At 45.3% G+C, this 14,963-nt stretch overlaps 1 pseudogene; it reads left to right on the top strand.

The window, feature by feature from the left end:
- Positions 1 to 4,461: 4,461 nt before the first annotated feature.
- Positions 4,462 to 4,579, top strand: LOC123459171 (annotated as a pseudogene).
- Positions 4,580 to 14,963: the final 10,384 nt, after the last annotated feature.

Here is a 14,963-nt window from a genome sequence, read left to right as displayed (position 1 = left end):
GGAATGCGATCAAATGCATTTATATTGGTCCCAGTCCAGTCAGGAAAATGGAAACCAGTCTAGATATTTCAAACCTAGAGAATGGAATTGAGGGAATTGGTTGCTGCAATACAGTACTTCACTTACTACTTTCACCTACCTTTTATTTTTTTTGGTTTTTCGAGGTGGGTCTCACTCTGGCTCAGGCTGACCTGGAATTCATTATGGAGTCTCAGGGTGGCCTCGAACTCACAGCGATCCTCCTACCTCTGCCTCCTGAGTGCTGGGATAAAAGGCATGTGCCACCATGCTCGGCTTTTCACCTACTTTTTACAAAATATTTTACTTATTTATTTGAGAAGGAGAGAGAGAGAGAATGGGTGTACCAGGGCCTCTAGTCACCTTGTGCATCTGGCTTGCATGGATACCAGGGAATCAAACCTGGGTCCTTTGGCTTCAAAGGCAAACGCCTTAACCACTCAGCAATCTCTCCAGCCCATCTTTACCTCTTTTTGAAATCACAGCTGAACATTCTCAATCCGCTTTCCCAGGCAGTTCGCTAAGCCCCATCTCCAACTGTCTCCCTCACCAAGCCCCTTACATGCATGATTTACAAAGCAAACACACCCAAGGCCAGTATCCTTCCCCCCCTACCTGACACCCAGGGATGACCCTTTCTTTCTTGGGGACAAGGAATTCAAATTTTCCAAACCTTAGACAGCCCATGGAACCTATCTAGTTCAGCACCCAGCTTGCTCTCAGAGGCCGTCTTTTTTTTTGGATGCCCAGATATGTGGTCCTATATGACAGAATTCTCTCCCTTGGAACTAGACATAACAGTTCTGCTTTTTATCTATGCAAGTGTTAATGTGTTGTGTCTCACCATCAAAAGAATCTTTGGGGCTGGGGATGTAGCTCAGGGATGAAATGCTTGCGTAGCATGGGAAAAGCCTCTGCGTTTGATCCCTAGTACCAAAAAAAAAAAAAAAAAAGATAAGAGAGAGAAAGAGGGCTGGAGAGATGGCTTAGCAGTTAAGTGCTTGCCTGTGAAGCATAAGGACCTCGGTTCGAGGCTCAATTCCCCAGGACCCAAGTTAGCCAGATGCATAAGAGGGCACACACATCTGGACTTCGTTTGCAGTGGCTGGAGGCCCTGGTGCACCCATTCTCTCTCTCTCTCTCTCTCTCTCTCTCTCTCTCTCTCTCTCTCTGCCTCTTTCAAATAAATAAATAAAAATAAACAAAAAAATTTATAAAAAAAAAAGAGAGAAAGAGATAAAGAGGGAGGAAGGACAGAAGGAAAGAAAGAAAAAGAATTTAAGAAAGAAATAGGTCTCTAGCCTGGCATGATGGTACTCATTTTTAATCCCAGCACTCAGAAAGCTGAGGAAGGGCATCAGGAGTTTGAGTACAGCCTGGGCTACATAGTGAGACCCTTAGTGGGGAAGAAAAAGAGGAAGGAGGGAGGAAGAAGAGAAGAATCTTTAAATCGTGTACTATAATTACACAGCGGTGAAAAGGCAGTCAAGAGAGACAATTGAGCCCCCACCAGCCCAGCTAGAGTGAAGGGAGGCCCAGGATGAGTGGCACAGTTGCTGTCAGACATGTTGGGAAGCTTCCCAATGCACCCAGAGAAGAGAAGCAAGAGCCTGGCCTATGCCTGCCTCACAGCTCCCGATCTTCCTCCAGAGATTCACGCTGGCTGCACCCACAGAAGGCACCCGACTCGGGGCCTGGGAGACACGCTTCCCATCACCCAGCAAGAGCGGAGGAGCACCCGTGTTCCAGCAGTACTACTGAAAGACTCAAGAGGCGAAAGTAACCCAAGGACCCAGTGACCGATGAGTGAATAAACACTGTGCGGCACAGACACACCGCCAGACATCGTTAAGCGAGGACATCCTGATACGTGCAGCAACATGAAAGAACACTGTGGACATTTCACTCAGTCACAGAGATAATAGAGACAGAAAGTAGAGTCATGCCAGGAATGGCAGTTGACAGGCCGGGAATGGATGGGTGATAAATGAATTCACCAAAGACCAGACTGATAGATGTTGCAAACTCCAAAGCAGGTGAGCTCCCCCAAGAAAGGTTCTCACCTCTGGGAGGAAGGAAATGTTCTTTTTATAGTTGCTGAAAGTTGTTAGGTCTTATCAGGTGGGACACCTGTGTGGGGCTCATATCTGGATAGGAGGTGGACATCTCTCCATGGGCTGAGGAATGAGTTTTATGCCTTGGGCTGTCTCTTCCTGGGACTGGTTATCTGCTCAAGGCAGGCATGGGTCACTAGGGGTCAAACTCCCGGAGGGTCTGAACCTGCTCATTAAAGAGTGGAATTCTCCCACAATGGGGTCAGCAAGCCTTAAAATCAACTGCCTGTAAAGGTTAACCCTTTCTCCTCCTGTCCAGAGGAGGCAGGAACCTTGAGCCTAGCTTGTTCTGAAATTTGAGTAGCTCAGCACAGCCATTTGTCCGGGAAGGGCATTCACAATAAAGACATGAAACTTGGAGATATACTACAACGAAGATGGCCTTGAAAATGTTAGGCTAAGTGTAATAAATTGGACATCAAAGGGGAAATGTATGAGTCCACTTATCAGATCCATGGACTAGACAAATTCACAGAGGCAGCAAATTTAGGAGTTATCAGAGGTTGTGGGAAGAGAATACAAAGGAGTAATTGCTTAATGGGTACAGAGTTTCTGTTTGGGATGATGAAACTGCTGCAATTGGATAGTGGCGATGATTATACTGTGACTGTACTTAATGCTGCTGAACTGTACGCCTAGAATGGCCAACCGTGTAAATAGATAAAGTAAATTTTATGTTGCGTACATGCTTGTTTGGGAATTTTATTTTATTTTTTTATTTATTTTTTTTTTTGGTTTTTCGAGGTAGAGTCTCACTCTGGTCCAGGCTGACCTGGAATTCACTATGTAGTCTCAGGGTGGCCCTGAACTCACGGTGATCCTCCTACCTCTGCCTCCCGGGAGCTGGGATTAAAGGCATGTGCCACCACGCCCGGCGGGAATTTTATTTTATTTTTCTTTTAAATATTTCATTTATTTATTTGAGAGCAACAGAGACAGAGAGAAAGACAGATAGAGGGAGAGAGAGAATGGGCACGCCAGGGCTTCCAGCCTCTGCAAACGAACTCCAGACGCGTGTGACCCCTTGTGCATCTGGCTAATGTGGGACCTGGGGAACCGAGCCTCAAACCGGGGTCCTTAGGCTTCACAGGCGAGTGCTTAACTGCTAAGCCATCTCTCCAGCCCGGGAATTTAATTTTTAAAATATTTTATTTATTTATTTGACAGAGAAAGAGGGGAGAAAGAGAGAGAATGGGCACGCCAGGGCTCCAGCCACTGCAAACAAGCTCCAGATGCGTGTGCCCCCTTGTGCAGCTGGCTAAAGTGGGTCCAGGGAAATCGAACCTGTGTCTTTGGTTTTGTTGGCAAATGCCTTAACCACTAAGCCATCCCCCAGCCTGGGGATTTTAGTTTTGAGGTAGGGTCTCCTACTGCAATACAAGCTGGCCTAAAAGTCATCACATAGCCCAGGATGGCCTCAGAATCACAGCAGTTCTCCTGCCTCAGGCCTCCCTAGTGCTGGGATGACAGGCATGAGTTGCCATGCCCAGGGGCTATATACATTTGACTACAATTTCCACAAAGAAGCTGGAGAAAGGAGAGAAGCGGATCTGAAAGCAAGCAAGTACAGAATGTCACCCTGGTGGGCTGGAGAGATGGCTTAGCGGTTAAGCGCTTGCCTGTGAAGCCTAAGGACCCCGGTTCGAGGCTCGGTTCCCCAGGTCCCACGTTAGCCAGATGCACAAGGGGTGCACGCGTCTGGAGTTCGTTTGCAGAGGCTGGAAGCCCTGGCGCGCCCATTCTCTCTCTCTCCCTCTATCTGTCTTTCTCTGTGTGTCTGTCGCTCTCAAATAAATAAATAATTTAAAAAAAAATGTCACCCTGGCAAGGTTTATCTTCTCTGAGCTGCTCAAAGGCCAACTCTCACAATGCCTTAGGTCACGATGCAGGAAAACCTCCTGTCTTCAAGTGTCTATCATTTTGTAATGAAGGGGCACTATTGCATCCACGGGAGTCTTGCTAAATCTAAATCTTTTTTTGCCTTGTTTTTCAAGGTAGGGTCTCGCTCTAGTCCAGGCTGACCTGGAACTCACTCTGTGGTCTCAGGCTGGCCTCGAACACACAGTGATCCTCCTACCTCTGCCTTCTGAGTGCTGGGATTAAAGGCGTGGGCCACCATGCCTGGCTAACCTGTCTAAATTGTGTAAAAGGGAAATAATAATCCTACCACTACGGTTGCTAAGAGGATTGCAGGACAAAACATGCTCTGTGCCTGACACGTAGGAAGTTTAGTGAGTGATGGACTCTAACAGAATTGACGTTACACAGCGCCTGTTTGTACTCTGTATATGTAGCCTGCCTGGGATTACAGCTCTATGCCACCATGCCTAGAGCCTGTGTGGTTTTGTTTAACCTGTGGACAAAGAGGTGTAGACAGGCGCAAGACATAAATCCATCTTACAGCCCAGAAGTCATAGCATGAGTTTAGGTAAATATAGAAAGAAAGGCATACAAGCTAGCTCAGTTGGTAAAGTTATTACCGAGCATACCCACAGCCCTGGGTTCTATCCCCAGCATATCATAAACCAGGTATGGTGGCACACACCTGTAATTCCGGTATGGGGAGTAGAGGTAGGGAGGATTAGAAGTTCAAAGTCAGGCTGGAGAGATGGCTTAGCAGTTAAGCACTTGCCTATGAACCCTAAGGACCCTGATTTTTTTTTTTTTTTTTGTCTATTTGTATTTATTTGAGAGTGACAGATGGGGAGAGAGAAAGAGAGAGAGAGAGAGAGAGAGAGAGAGAGAGAGAGAGAGAGAGAGAAAATGGGCATGCCAGGGCTTCCAGCCACTACAAATGAACTCCAGACACGTGCGCTCCCTTGTGCATCTGGCTAACGTGGGACCTGGGGAACCGAGCCTCAAACCAGGGTCCTTAGGCTTCACAGGCAAGCGCTTAACCACTAAGCCATCTCTCCAGCCTGGGACCCTGATTTTGAGGCTTGATTCCCCAGGACCCACGTAAGCCAGATGCACAAGGTGGTACATGTATCTGGAGTTCATTTGCAGTGGCTGAAGGCCCTGGCACACCCATTCTCTCTCTCTCTCTCTCTCTCTCTCTCTCTCTCTCTCTCTCTCTCTCTGCCTCTTTCTCTTTCTGTTGCTCTTAAGTAAATAAAAACTAAAAAAAAAAAAAAAAATTAAAACAATGTTCAAAATCATCCTTGACTACATAGTAAGTTTGAGGTCAGCATGGGCTGAATGAGATCCTGTCTCAAAAAAAAAGGAGAAGGGGCTGGAGATATGGCTTAGTGGTTAAGGCATTTGCCTGCAAAGCCAAAGGATCCAGGTTTGATTATCCAGGACCACATAAGCCAGATGCAAAAGATGGCGCATGCATCTGGAGTTCATTTACAGTGGCTGAAGGCCCTGGCATGCTCATTCTCTCTCTCTGTCTCTTTCTCTGTATCAAATAAATAAATAAAACATTTTTTTAAAAAAAAAGGAGGAGGAAGACAACAATGACTATGGCCAAGTGTGGTGACATAGTCCTGAAATTGCAGCATTAGGGAAGGTGGAGCAGGAAGACTGCCATGAGTTCAAGGTTAGTGTGAACAACACGGTAAGAGACCCTGTCTCAGTGGGAGAAAGAAGGAGAGAGGAAGAAGGAAGAGGAGTCATGTTGTAGTCAGTTCCACATTGCTGGGATGAACATCCAACCAGACAGTCTATGGGAGGAGCGGGTTGATCTCAAGCTTACAGATGCAGGGGAAGTTCCATCAATGGTGGAAGACACCGCTTACTTCCATACATCCGAACAGAGAGAAACAGCTGCAGCCAGCAAACACCAACACCAGCAGACAGCACCACAAGCAAGCACAGCCAGAGCTCAAAACTCTCTCTGCATGCCTTTGGGCTGGAATTCAGACCCATCACCAGTGACAGCCTTCCTATAGCAGGAGCCTGCCTGCTAGGAACTGAAGCTACAAACTCAATTTTAATAAAACACCTGAATCTATTGAACCATACATTCAAACTACCACAGGGAGGAAAAGAAGAAAGTAATGTTACCTAAGACAGTTTGCAGTGATAAGGAAATTGGTAACCAAATAGGTTGGTCCCAGGGCTGGAGGGATGGCTTAGCGGTTAAGGCATCTGCCTGCAAAGCTAAAGGACCCAGATTAGATTCCCCCCCCAGAACCCACGCTACCAGATGCACAAGGTGGCACACAAGTCTGGAGTTCGTTTGCAGTAGCTAGAGAACCTGGCACACCCATTCTCTCTCTCTCTCTTTCCCTATCCCTCTTTCTCTGTCAAATAAATAAATAAAAATAAAATACTTTTTTTAAAAAGGTTGGTCCCAAGAATAAAAGTTACTAACTATTGCAGTCAGGTTCATATTGCTGGCAGAAATTACCCAACCAAGATCAGCTTGTGGGGAAAAAAAAGATTTATTTTGGCTTACAGACTCTAGGGGAAGCTCCATGATGGTAGGAGAAAATGATGGCATGAGTAGAGGGTGGACTTCACCTCCTGGGCAGCATCAGATGGACAGGAGAGTGTGCCAAACACTGGCCAGGGGAAACTGGCTATAACACCTATAAGCCGGCCCCCAACAATATACTGCCTTCAGGAGGCATTGATTCCCTAATCTCTATCAGCCAGGAACCTAGCATTCAGAACACCTAAGTTCATGAGGGACACCTGAATCAAACCACCGCACTAAATTTAGGGCTGGAGAGATGGCTTAGGGGTTAAGGCACTTGCCTGCAAAGCCTAAGGACTCATATTCAACTAACTCTCCAGATCCTATGTAAGCCAGACACACAAGGTGACACAAGGTCAGACGTGTACAAGGTGGCACATGTGTCTGGAGTTTGATTGCAGTGGCTGGAGGCCCTGGCATGCCAATTCTGTCTCTCTCTCATTCTTACTCTCTTTCTCTGTCTCATAAAAAATTACAAAAAAAAAAAAATGCTAACTTTGAAAGCACAGGATGTCATTGCCCCTCAGCTCAGTCCACTCTCCACTCGAGACGGTGTATATTCCACTTTTGCTCTCTCACCTGCTGAAATAAACTTCACCTATTTGCTTGAAAAATAAAAAGCATAGTCATGGACGAAAACTCAGCTATATGGATCCAATACTCTAATGTTCATGTTGTGATACGTGAAGAAAGACTCCTGTGGTGCTGGGGACTGAACCCAGGGCCTTTGAGCATGCCAGGCAAGCACTATGCCTCTGAGCCTCATCCTAGCCGTCCATCTTGTTTGTTTTAAAACTTTCTATGTGGATGACATGTGCAGCTAAAGATATAAGTTATTGTGAGTAGGTCACCTTTCTTTCTTTCTTTTTTTTATTTCTTTTTGGTTTTTTGAGGTAGGGTTTCACTGTAGCCCAGGCTGACCTGGAATTCACTCTGTAGTCTCAGGGTGGCCTCAAACTCAGAGTAATCCTCCTATATCTGCCTTCCAAGTGCTGGGATTAAAGGTATGTGCCACCACACCTGGCTAAAAGAGATATTTTGTACTTCAGCTTATAGGAACAATGGGCAGTAAAGAAACATGAAATTCTTTTTTTTTTTTATCTTTTTTTAATTTTTTAAAATTTTTATTAGCATTTTCCATGATTATAAAAGAAATCCCATGGTAATTCCCTCCCTCCCCCCCTCACTTTCCCCTTTGAAATTCCATTCTCCAATGAAATTCTTTAAGTAAAAATTTATTGATGTATTTGGGAAAACTCACAACAAACATTTAATCACACCTTAATCCCAGCACTTGGGAGGTAGAGGTAGGAGGATCGCCATGAATTCAAGGCCAGCCTGAGACTACAGAGTGAATTCCATGTCAGCCTGGGCTAGAGTGAAACCCTGCCTTGAAAAAAATAAAAAGCCCAAATCTTAAAAATTAAAAACAAACAAACAAACAAAAAAAGCCCCAAACCCCAGTTTTTTAGATGAAGAAACTGAGGCTCAGAGAGTGAAGACATTTGCTTCCAGGACAGGTGTGGTGGCACACGCCTTTATCTCAGCACTTGGGAGGCAGAGGGAGGTGGGAGGATCGCCATGAGTTCTAGACCACCCTAAGAAGACATAATGAATTCCAGGTCGGCCTTCGCTAGAGCAAGACCCTACCTCAAAAACCAAAAATTAAAAAAATGAAAAAGACATTTGCTTCCTTCCTTCACAGTTGAGCAGTTAGCTCAGAACGTGCTGAGGACCTCTGACTGGGATGCTCTCAGCTCCTGCGTGCTCTGGCTTCTTGAGCACCGTGCGTTTATGATGGCTGCGGTTCCTGTGACTCAGATCAGCACTTAATGTTTCCATCTTCCACCATGGTTATAAATTAAGAAGGGCTAAAATGCAATAAAATATTTAAATATTTGTTCAAGTAGCTCCTTAAGAGGGAGACAGTGGGCTGGAGAGATGGTTTAGCGGTTAAGTGCTTGCCTGTGAAGCCTAAGGACCCCAGTTCAAGGCTCCGTTCCCCAGGTCCCACGTTAGCCAGATGCACAAGGGGGCGCACGCGTCTGGAGTTCGTTTGCAGAGGCTGGAAGCCCTGGCGCGCCCATTCTCTCTCTCTCTGCCTCCTTCTCTCTGTCTGTCACTCTGAAATAAATAAATAAAAAGAAACAAAAAGAAACATTAAAAAAAAAAAGGGGGGGAGACAGTGCTGAAGTTGGCAATGTCTGTAGAGAGGTCAGCTGTGAGGTGAAAGTTCATGCTCAGCTAAGTAAACTTTCCCCAAGAGAGGACCGGAAGTTGTATGATTGACCTGGTCTCAAAAAAAAATAAGAAAAGATTCCCTCTCCTGAGGACCCTGAAAAATATTCAGAATAATATAATTTTTTTTTATTCCACCACTTAGATTTCATTGTATCTTAATGTTCTGCTATTTCTCTTCATATTTTTTCTAAAAAAATGAAAGATCACAGATGTAATAAATTCAAGGTTCCTACCTATCCCTCCCCATCCGATTCCTCTCTGAAAAAATCTACATTTGGTTCAAGCCTAGTACAGAATACCTAGCCCAAGCCTAATGCTTGCAAGGTCATAGGTGTGAGGCAGGAAGCTGATACAGTTGTTTGGCTAAATGCATATGTTATGCCCATCAAATTGCCTCTTAAATGCTTATGTTTATGGGCTGGAGAGATGGCTTAGTGGTGAAAGCACTTGCCTGTGAAGTGTAAGGACCCAGGTTCGATTCCACAGTACCCACATAAGCCATATACATATGGTGCTGCGTGTGTCTGGAGTTGGTTTGCAAAGGCTAGAGGCCCTGGCCCAACCATTCTCTCTCTTTCTGTCTCTCAAATTAATAAAAAATAAAAATATATATACTTATGTTTAAGCTCAGATAATGCTGCTATCACCTGTTTTTTTTTTTTTTTTTGTTGTTGTTGTTTTTGTTTTTCACGGTAGGGTCTTGCTTTAGCTCAGGCTTACTTGGAATTCACTATGTAGTCTCGGGGTAGCTTCAAACTCACGGCGATCCTCCTACCTCTGCCTCCCGAGTGCTGGGATTAAAGGCGTGCGCCACCGCGCCTGGCCCTGTTCCCACTTTTGATCAGAAGTGCCTCTTTTCACAGTTGGTGGTGACCACTATGAAGACTCAGACTCATCAAAGTGCTGTGAAGATGCAATAACACTGCATTAAGGCTCGGAGAACATCATGGAGGAGGTGGCAGAAAGAATTTAAGAGGCAGAGGATTGGGAGGAATGATTTGGAACATTCTGTATTTCAAACACCTGGTAGCCTTGCACTCATGACCTCACAGCAGCTGTTCAATATTGGGCCCATCAGTGTTTTATCATGGATGACTAAGGAAGGCAAAAATAAAATGAAGATCTCCCGAGAGTAGAGGTACTGGTTGGAGGGAGGGGGGATATGGAAAAGTGGGAATAAGAGCAAGGGATGGGAAGGAACCATGATCAAAATGCATTTTGGCCCTGTGTGGTGGCCTTTAATCACAGCACTGGGGAGGCTGAAGTAGGAGGATTGCCGGGAGTTTGAAGGCAGCCTGAGACTACATAGTGAATTCCAGGTCAGCCTGGACTAGACTGAGACCCTACCTCGAAAAACAACAACAAAAAATATTTTGGGGGGCTGAAGAGATGGTTTAGTGGTTAAGCGCTTGCCTGTGAAGTCTTAAGGACCCCGGTTTGAGGCTCAGTTCCCCAGGTCCCATGTTAGCCAGATGCACAAGGGGGCGCACACGTCTGGAGTTCGTTTGCAGAGGCTGGAAGCCCTGGCGTGCCCATTCTCTCTCTCTCCCTCTGTCTTTCTCTCTATGTCTGTCGCTCTCAAATAAATAAATAAATAATTTAAAAAAAATATTTTTTGTACATATATGAAAGTTTTTTAAAGCCAGGCATGATGATGCAGGTTTTTAATTCCAGTGCTCGGGAGGCTGAGGTTCTGAGGCTCAGTTTCTGAAGTTTCTGAGGATGAGGCTCAGTGTCACACAGGTAATTGACAGCCAAACTAAAATCTGCACCTACTTAGCACCACTGTCCAAAGCGCCTAAGGAAGAGATTCTGGTGAGGAAAACCTGCACAAGGCAATTTTTAGACATAGAAGAGCATTTTTTTTTTTTTTTTGCTTTTCGAGGTAGGGTCTCACTCTAACCCAGCTGCCAGCTGACCTGGAATTCACTATGTAGTCTCAGGGTAACCTCGAACTCACAGTGATCCTCTGACCTCTGCCTCCCAAATGCTGGGATTAAAAGCGTACACTACCATGCCCTGCTAGAAGAGCAGTCTTGATAGAGGTAGTGACTGAGACAGATCTCAAGACCCTTTCTCCTTTTCAACAGTGGGTGGAGCCCGTAGAAAGCCAGGGAACGAATGCCCAGTAACTGTATCTTAAGACCCTGTGCCAGGTGAGCTGGTGCTAGGACTTGGTAAAGCTTTAGTGGATGATGTTGAGTTCCAGGACCCCAGGGTCCTGAAAACCCAGGAGGGTTGTGGGAAGCCTGACCCCACTGTCTCCTTTCCCAGTCTCTCACACATCATCTGCACGTATGTTTGTTTGTTTGTTTGATTTTTATTTTTGTAACCTAAAGCAGGGTCTGTCTTTTTATTTTTTAATATTTTTTAATTAATTATTTATTTATTTGAGAGTGACAGAGAGAGAGAGAGAGAGAGAGGGAGAGAGAATGGGTGTGTCAGGGCCTCCAGCCACTGCAAATGAACTCCAGACGCATGTGCCTCCTTGTGCATCTGGCTAACGTGGGTCCTGGAGAATCGAGTCTTGAACCGGGATCCTTGGGCTTCACAGGCAAGCGCTTAACCGCTAAGCCATCTCTCCAGCCAGGTTCTGTCTTTTTGTAATGGTTCCTTCATATTTTGTTATGATTTAAATAGCATTCAGAAACAAAGAATGTATTTAAATTTTCTTCCCTCTTGAAATGAAGTATTACATAAGATTAAGCAAATCCCATGGAAGTTTTCACAAGGATATTTTCATCCAGTTCATCAACCATTTCAGATTGCATGATGCTAACCCTATGCCAAGACTGCCACACAAAGGATTTAATGCATTCCCAAGAGTAACTTGAAACAGAGCCGAGGTCACTTTGTTCATGAAAATGTTGGACAGCCTTTCTCATTTTCCCTGTGGGGGTGTGGGAGGAAGATGCTCTTTAAAAAATGAACTGTGTGAACATCGGGAAGTCCATACTGATAAATAAATGATAAGAAAAGATAAACAAGACGGGGAGAAGAGACAAATCCCCCTTTCAGAAAAATTCCACACACTTTTGCAGACACTTTGTCCTGAAGTGCGGGCTGTGTGCAGGGACTGCTTTCCAAAGGACACAGAAAGGGAAGAGTGGGAGGAGTGATTTTGCCTGGAGAAACCTTTCTTTTTAGCCAGCTTTCCTTCGTGATAAAAAAATACCTGAGGGGCTGGAGAGATGGCTTAGCGGTTAAGCGCTTGCCTATGAATCCTAAGGACCCCGGTTCGAGGCTCGGTTCCCCAGGTCCCACGTTAGCCAGATGCACAAGGGGGCGCACGCGTCTGGAGTTCGTTTGCAGAGGCTGGAAGCCCTGGCGCGCCCATTCTCTCTCTCTCCCTCTATCTGTCTTTCTCTCTGTGTCTGTCGCTCTCAAATAAATAAATTAAAAAAAAAAATACCTGAGGTAGCGGTGGTGGTTTGAATCAGGTGTGCCCCATCAGCTCATGTGTTCTGAATGCTTGGTCCCCAGCTGATGGCAATTGGGGAGGTCAGACACTTGTGTCCTAGAGGCTGGATTTGGGGCATTATAGCCAAAGTTTGGCTCACTCTCTTGCTGCTGCTTTCCACCTGCTGGGGCAAAGGTGATGCCCAGTCTCTCCTTGTGCCATACTTTCCCCAGCCATCATGAAGCTTCCCCTGTAGAATGTAAGCCAAAATAAAAAACAAACAAACAAACAAACAAACAGGGCTGGAGAGATGGCTTAGAGGTTAAGGCATTTGCCTGCAAAGCCAAAGAATCCAGGTTTGATTCTCCAGGACCCACATAAGCCAGTTGCACAAGGTGGCACATACATCTGGAGTTTGTTTACAGTGGCTGAAAGCCCTGGCGTGCCCATTCTCTCTCTCACTCTCTCTGTCCCTCTTTCTCTGTATCAAATAAATAAAATATTTAAAAACAAAAGTACAACAACAAAAAAAAGAAAACAAAACTTTTTACTGCCATCAAGCTGCTTTTGGTCGAGTGTTTTGTCCCAGAAATATCAAAGTAACTATAACAATAATCAACTTATAAAGAGACAAATTTTACTTTGGCTCATAGTTTTAGAGATTGTAGTCCATAGTTAGATGTTTCTGCTGTTTTGGGCTTTTCTTGAGGTAGCTTATTATTTTATTTTATTTATTTATTTTTGGTTTTTATTTTTTAAAAAAATATTTTATTTTTATTTATTTGAGAAAGGTGGGGGGGGGTAGGGAAAGAGCGAATGGGCACATCAGGGCCTCTAGCCTCCAGCCACTGGAAACAAACTCCAGATGCATGCACCAACTTGTGCATCTAGCTTATGTAGGGCCTGGGGACTCGAACCTGGGTCCTTTGGCTTTTCAGGCAAGCACCTTAACTGCTAAGCCATTCCTCCAGCCCCGGTTTTTGGTTTTTCAAGGTAGGATCCCACTCTAGCCCAGGGTGACTTGGAATTCACTATGTAGTCTCAGGGTGGCCTCAAACTCATGGTGATCCTTCTACCTCTGCCTCCTGAGTGCTGGGATTAAAGGCGTGTGCCACCGTGCCCAGTTTGAGGTAGCTTCTTATGCTGGGAAAGCAGGGTAGAGCAAAGCCACTCACCTCATGGCCAGGAGGTGAAAAAGAAGGAGTAGAAGAGGCTGAGGCCTCCCTCCCTTTTGGAGAGGAACGGCAAGCTCTCATCTTGCGAAGACTCTACTACATTCCCATGGTGGCCTCCTGGGACCAAGCACTTAACACGTGGGCCCTTGCGGGGACATTCCAGATCCAACCACAGAACCTGCTCCTCCACAAATGGTCATGTGCCATATAACAGTGTTTTGCACTATGGCATACCTTCCACATGGTGTTGGTCCATAAGATTATAGTGGATGGGCTGTGGAGATAGCTACGTGGTTAAAGGAGCTTGCTCGGCAAGCCTGCATACAGGAATTCAGACACATAAGTGGCACCTATGGCAATGGAGGTGGAGTCAGGACCAAGCAGCAAAGAACAACATTCTGAGGTTGTCCTCTGACCTAACACACACACACACACACACACACACACACACACACACACACACACACACAAATAGAATTGGAGTTGACAAATTACTACTGCCCAGTATAATTGCTGCCTTTGTAAAGAAGTGCAACACATTCCCCACACTTTTCTTGGTGATGCTGATATAAATGGGTCTACTGCAGTACCAGTTGTATAAAAGTCTACGACCTATAACCATACTTACATAAAATAAAGAGGATAGCATATTTATAATGATAATAAACACCTGTGGGGTATTGTCACTATAGACAGGGCATGATTGACAGAGCACTTAAATTTAGCTTGGTGAACCAATGAGTTAATTGGGGTTACTTAAAGAACATGTGGGGGATTTTTTTTTTTATAGGAGCATGGGTGACTCAAAGGCAGCTGCATCCCTGAAGCAAAACAAAACAAAAAGCCACCCCGGTTGGGTAATGATCGATGAAAACCCCATTGAGTGCATCTCTGCGCAATGTACAGCAGATTGGCAGCACCGGCTGTTGGCTGCTTATCTAACCTTAGGGGGAACTTGTGTGCCTTTCAAGTTTCAGGAGTTTCCTGAGCCTGAGCTTCCCTCTTCTCTACAGGAGAAAATCTTTCCATTCTGGTAATAGCTACAAAATACTGCACTATAACTTTATCATTATTTTAGATAAAATAATACTTCCATTTCTGAAGAAAATCACCTGCTGTTACATGGTTTACTCATATATCCTGTTTTTTTTTTTAATTAATTTATTTATTTATTTGAGAGCGACAGACACAGAGAGAAAGACAGATAGAGGGAGAGAGAGAATGGGCGCGCCAGGGCTTCCAGCCTCTGCAAACGAACTCCAGACGCGTGCGCCCCCTTGTGCATCTGGCTAACGTGGGACCTGGGGAACCGAGCCTCGAACCGGGGTCCTTAGGCTTCACAGGCAAGCGCTTAACCGCTAAGCCATCTCTCCAGCCCTTGTTTTTGTTTTTTCAGGTAGGGTCTCGCTCTCACTGAAGCTAGCCTGGAATTCACTATGCAGTCTCAGGCTGGCCTTGAACTCACAGTGATCCTCCTACTTTTGCCTCCTGATTGCTGGGATTAAAGGCATATGCCACCATGCCCAGCTATCCTGTGTTTATAGTCTCCCACCCCTGGCCCCCACATATGTTCTCATTTGTTCCAGCTCACC

The sequence above is a fragment of the Jaculus jaculus genome, chromosome 2 (assembly GCF_020740685.1).
Source record: "Jaculus jaculus isolate mJacJac1 chromosome 2, mJacJac1.mat.Y.cur, whole genome shotgun sequence".
Taxonomy (NCBI): domain Eukaryota; kingdom Metazoa; phylum Chordata; class Mammalia; order Rodentia; family Dipodidae; genus Jaculus; species Jaculus jaculus.
Note: the sequence above shows the minus strand (reverse complement) of the source record. Positions and strands in the feature narration are given on the sequence as shown.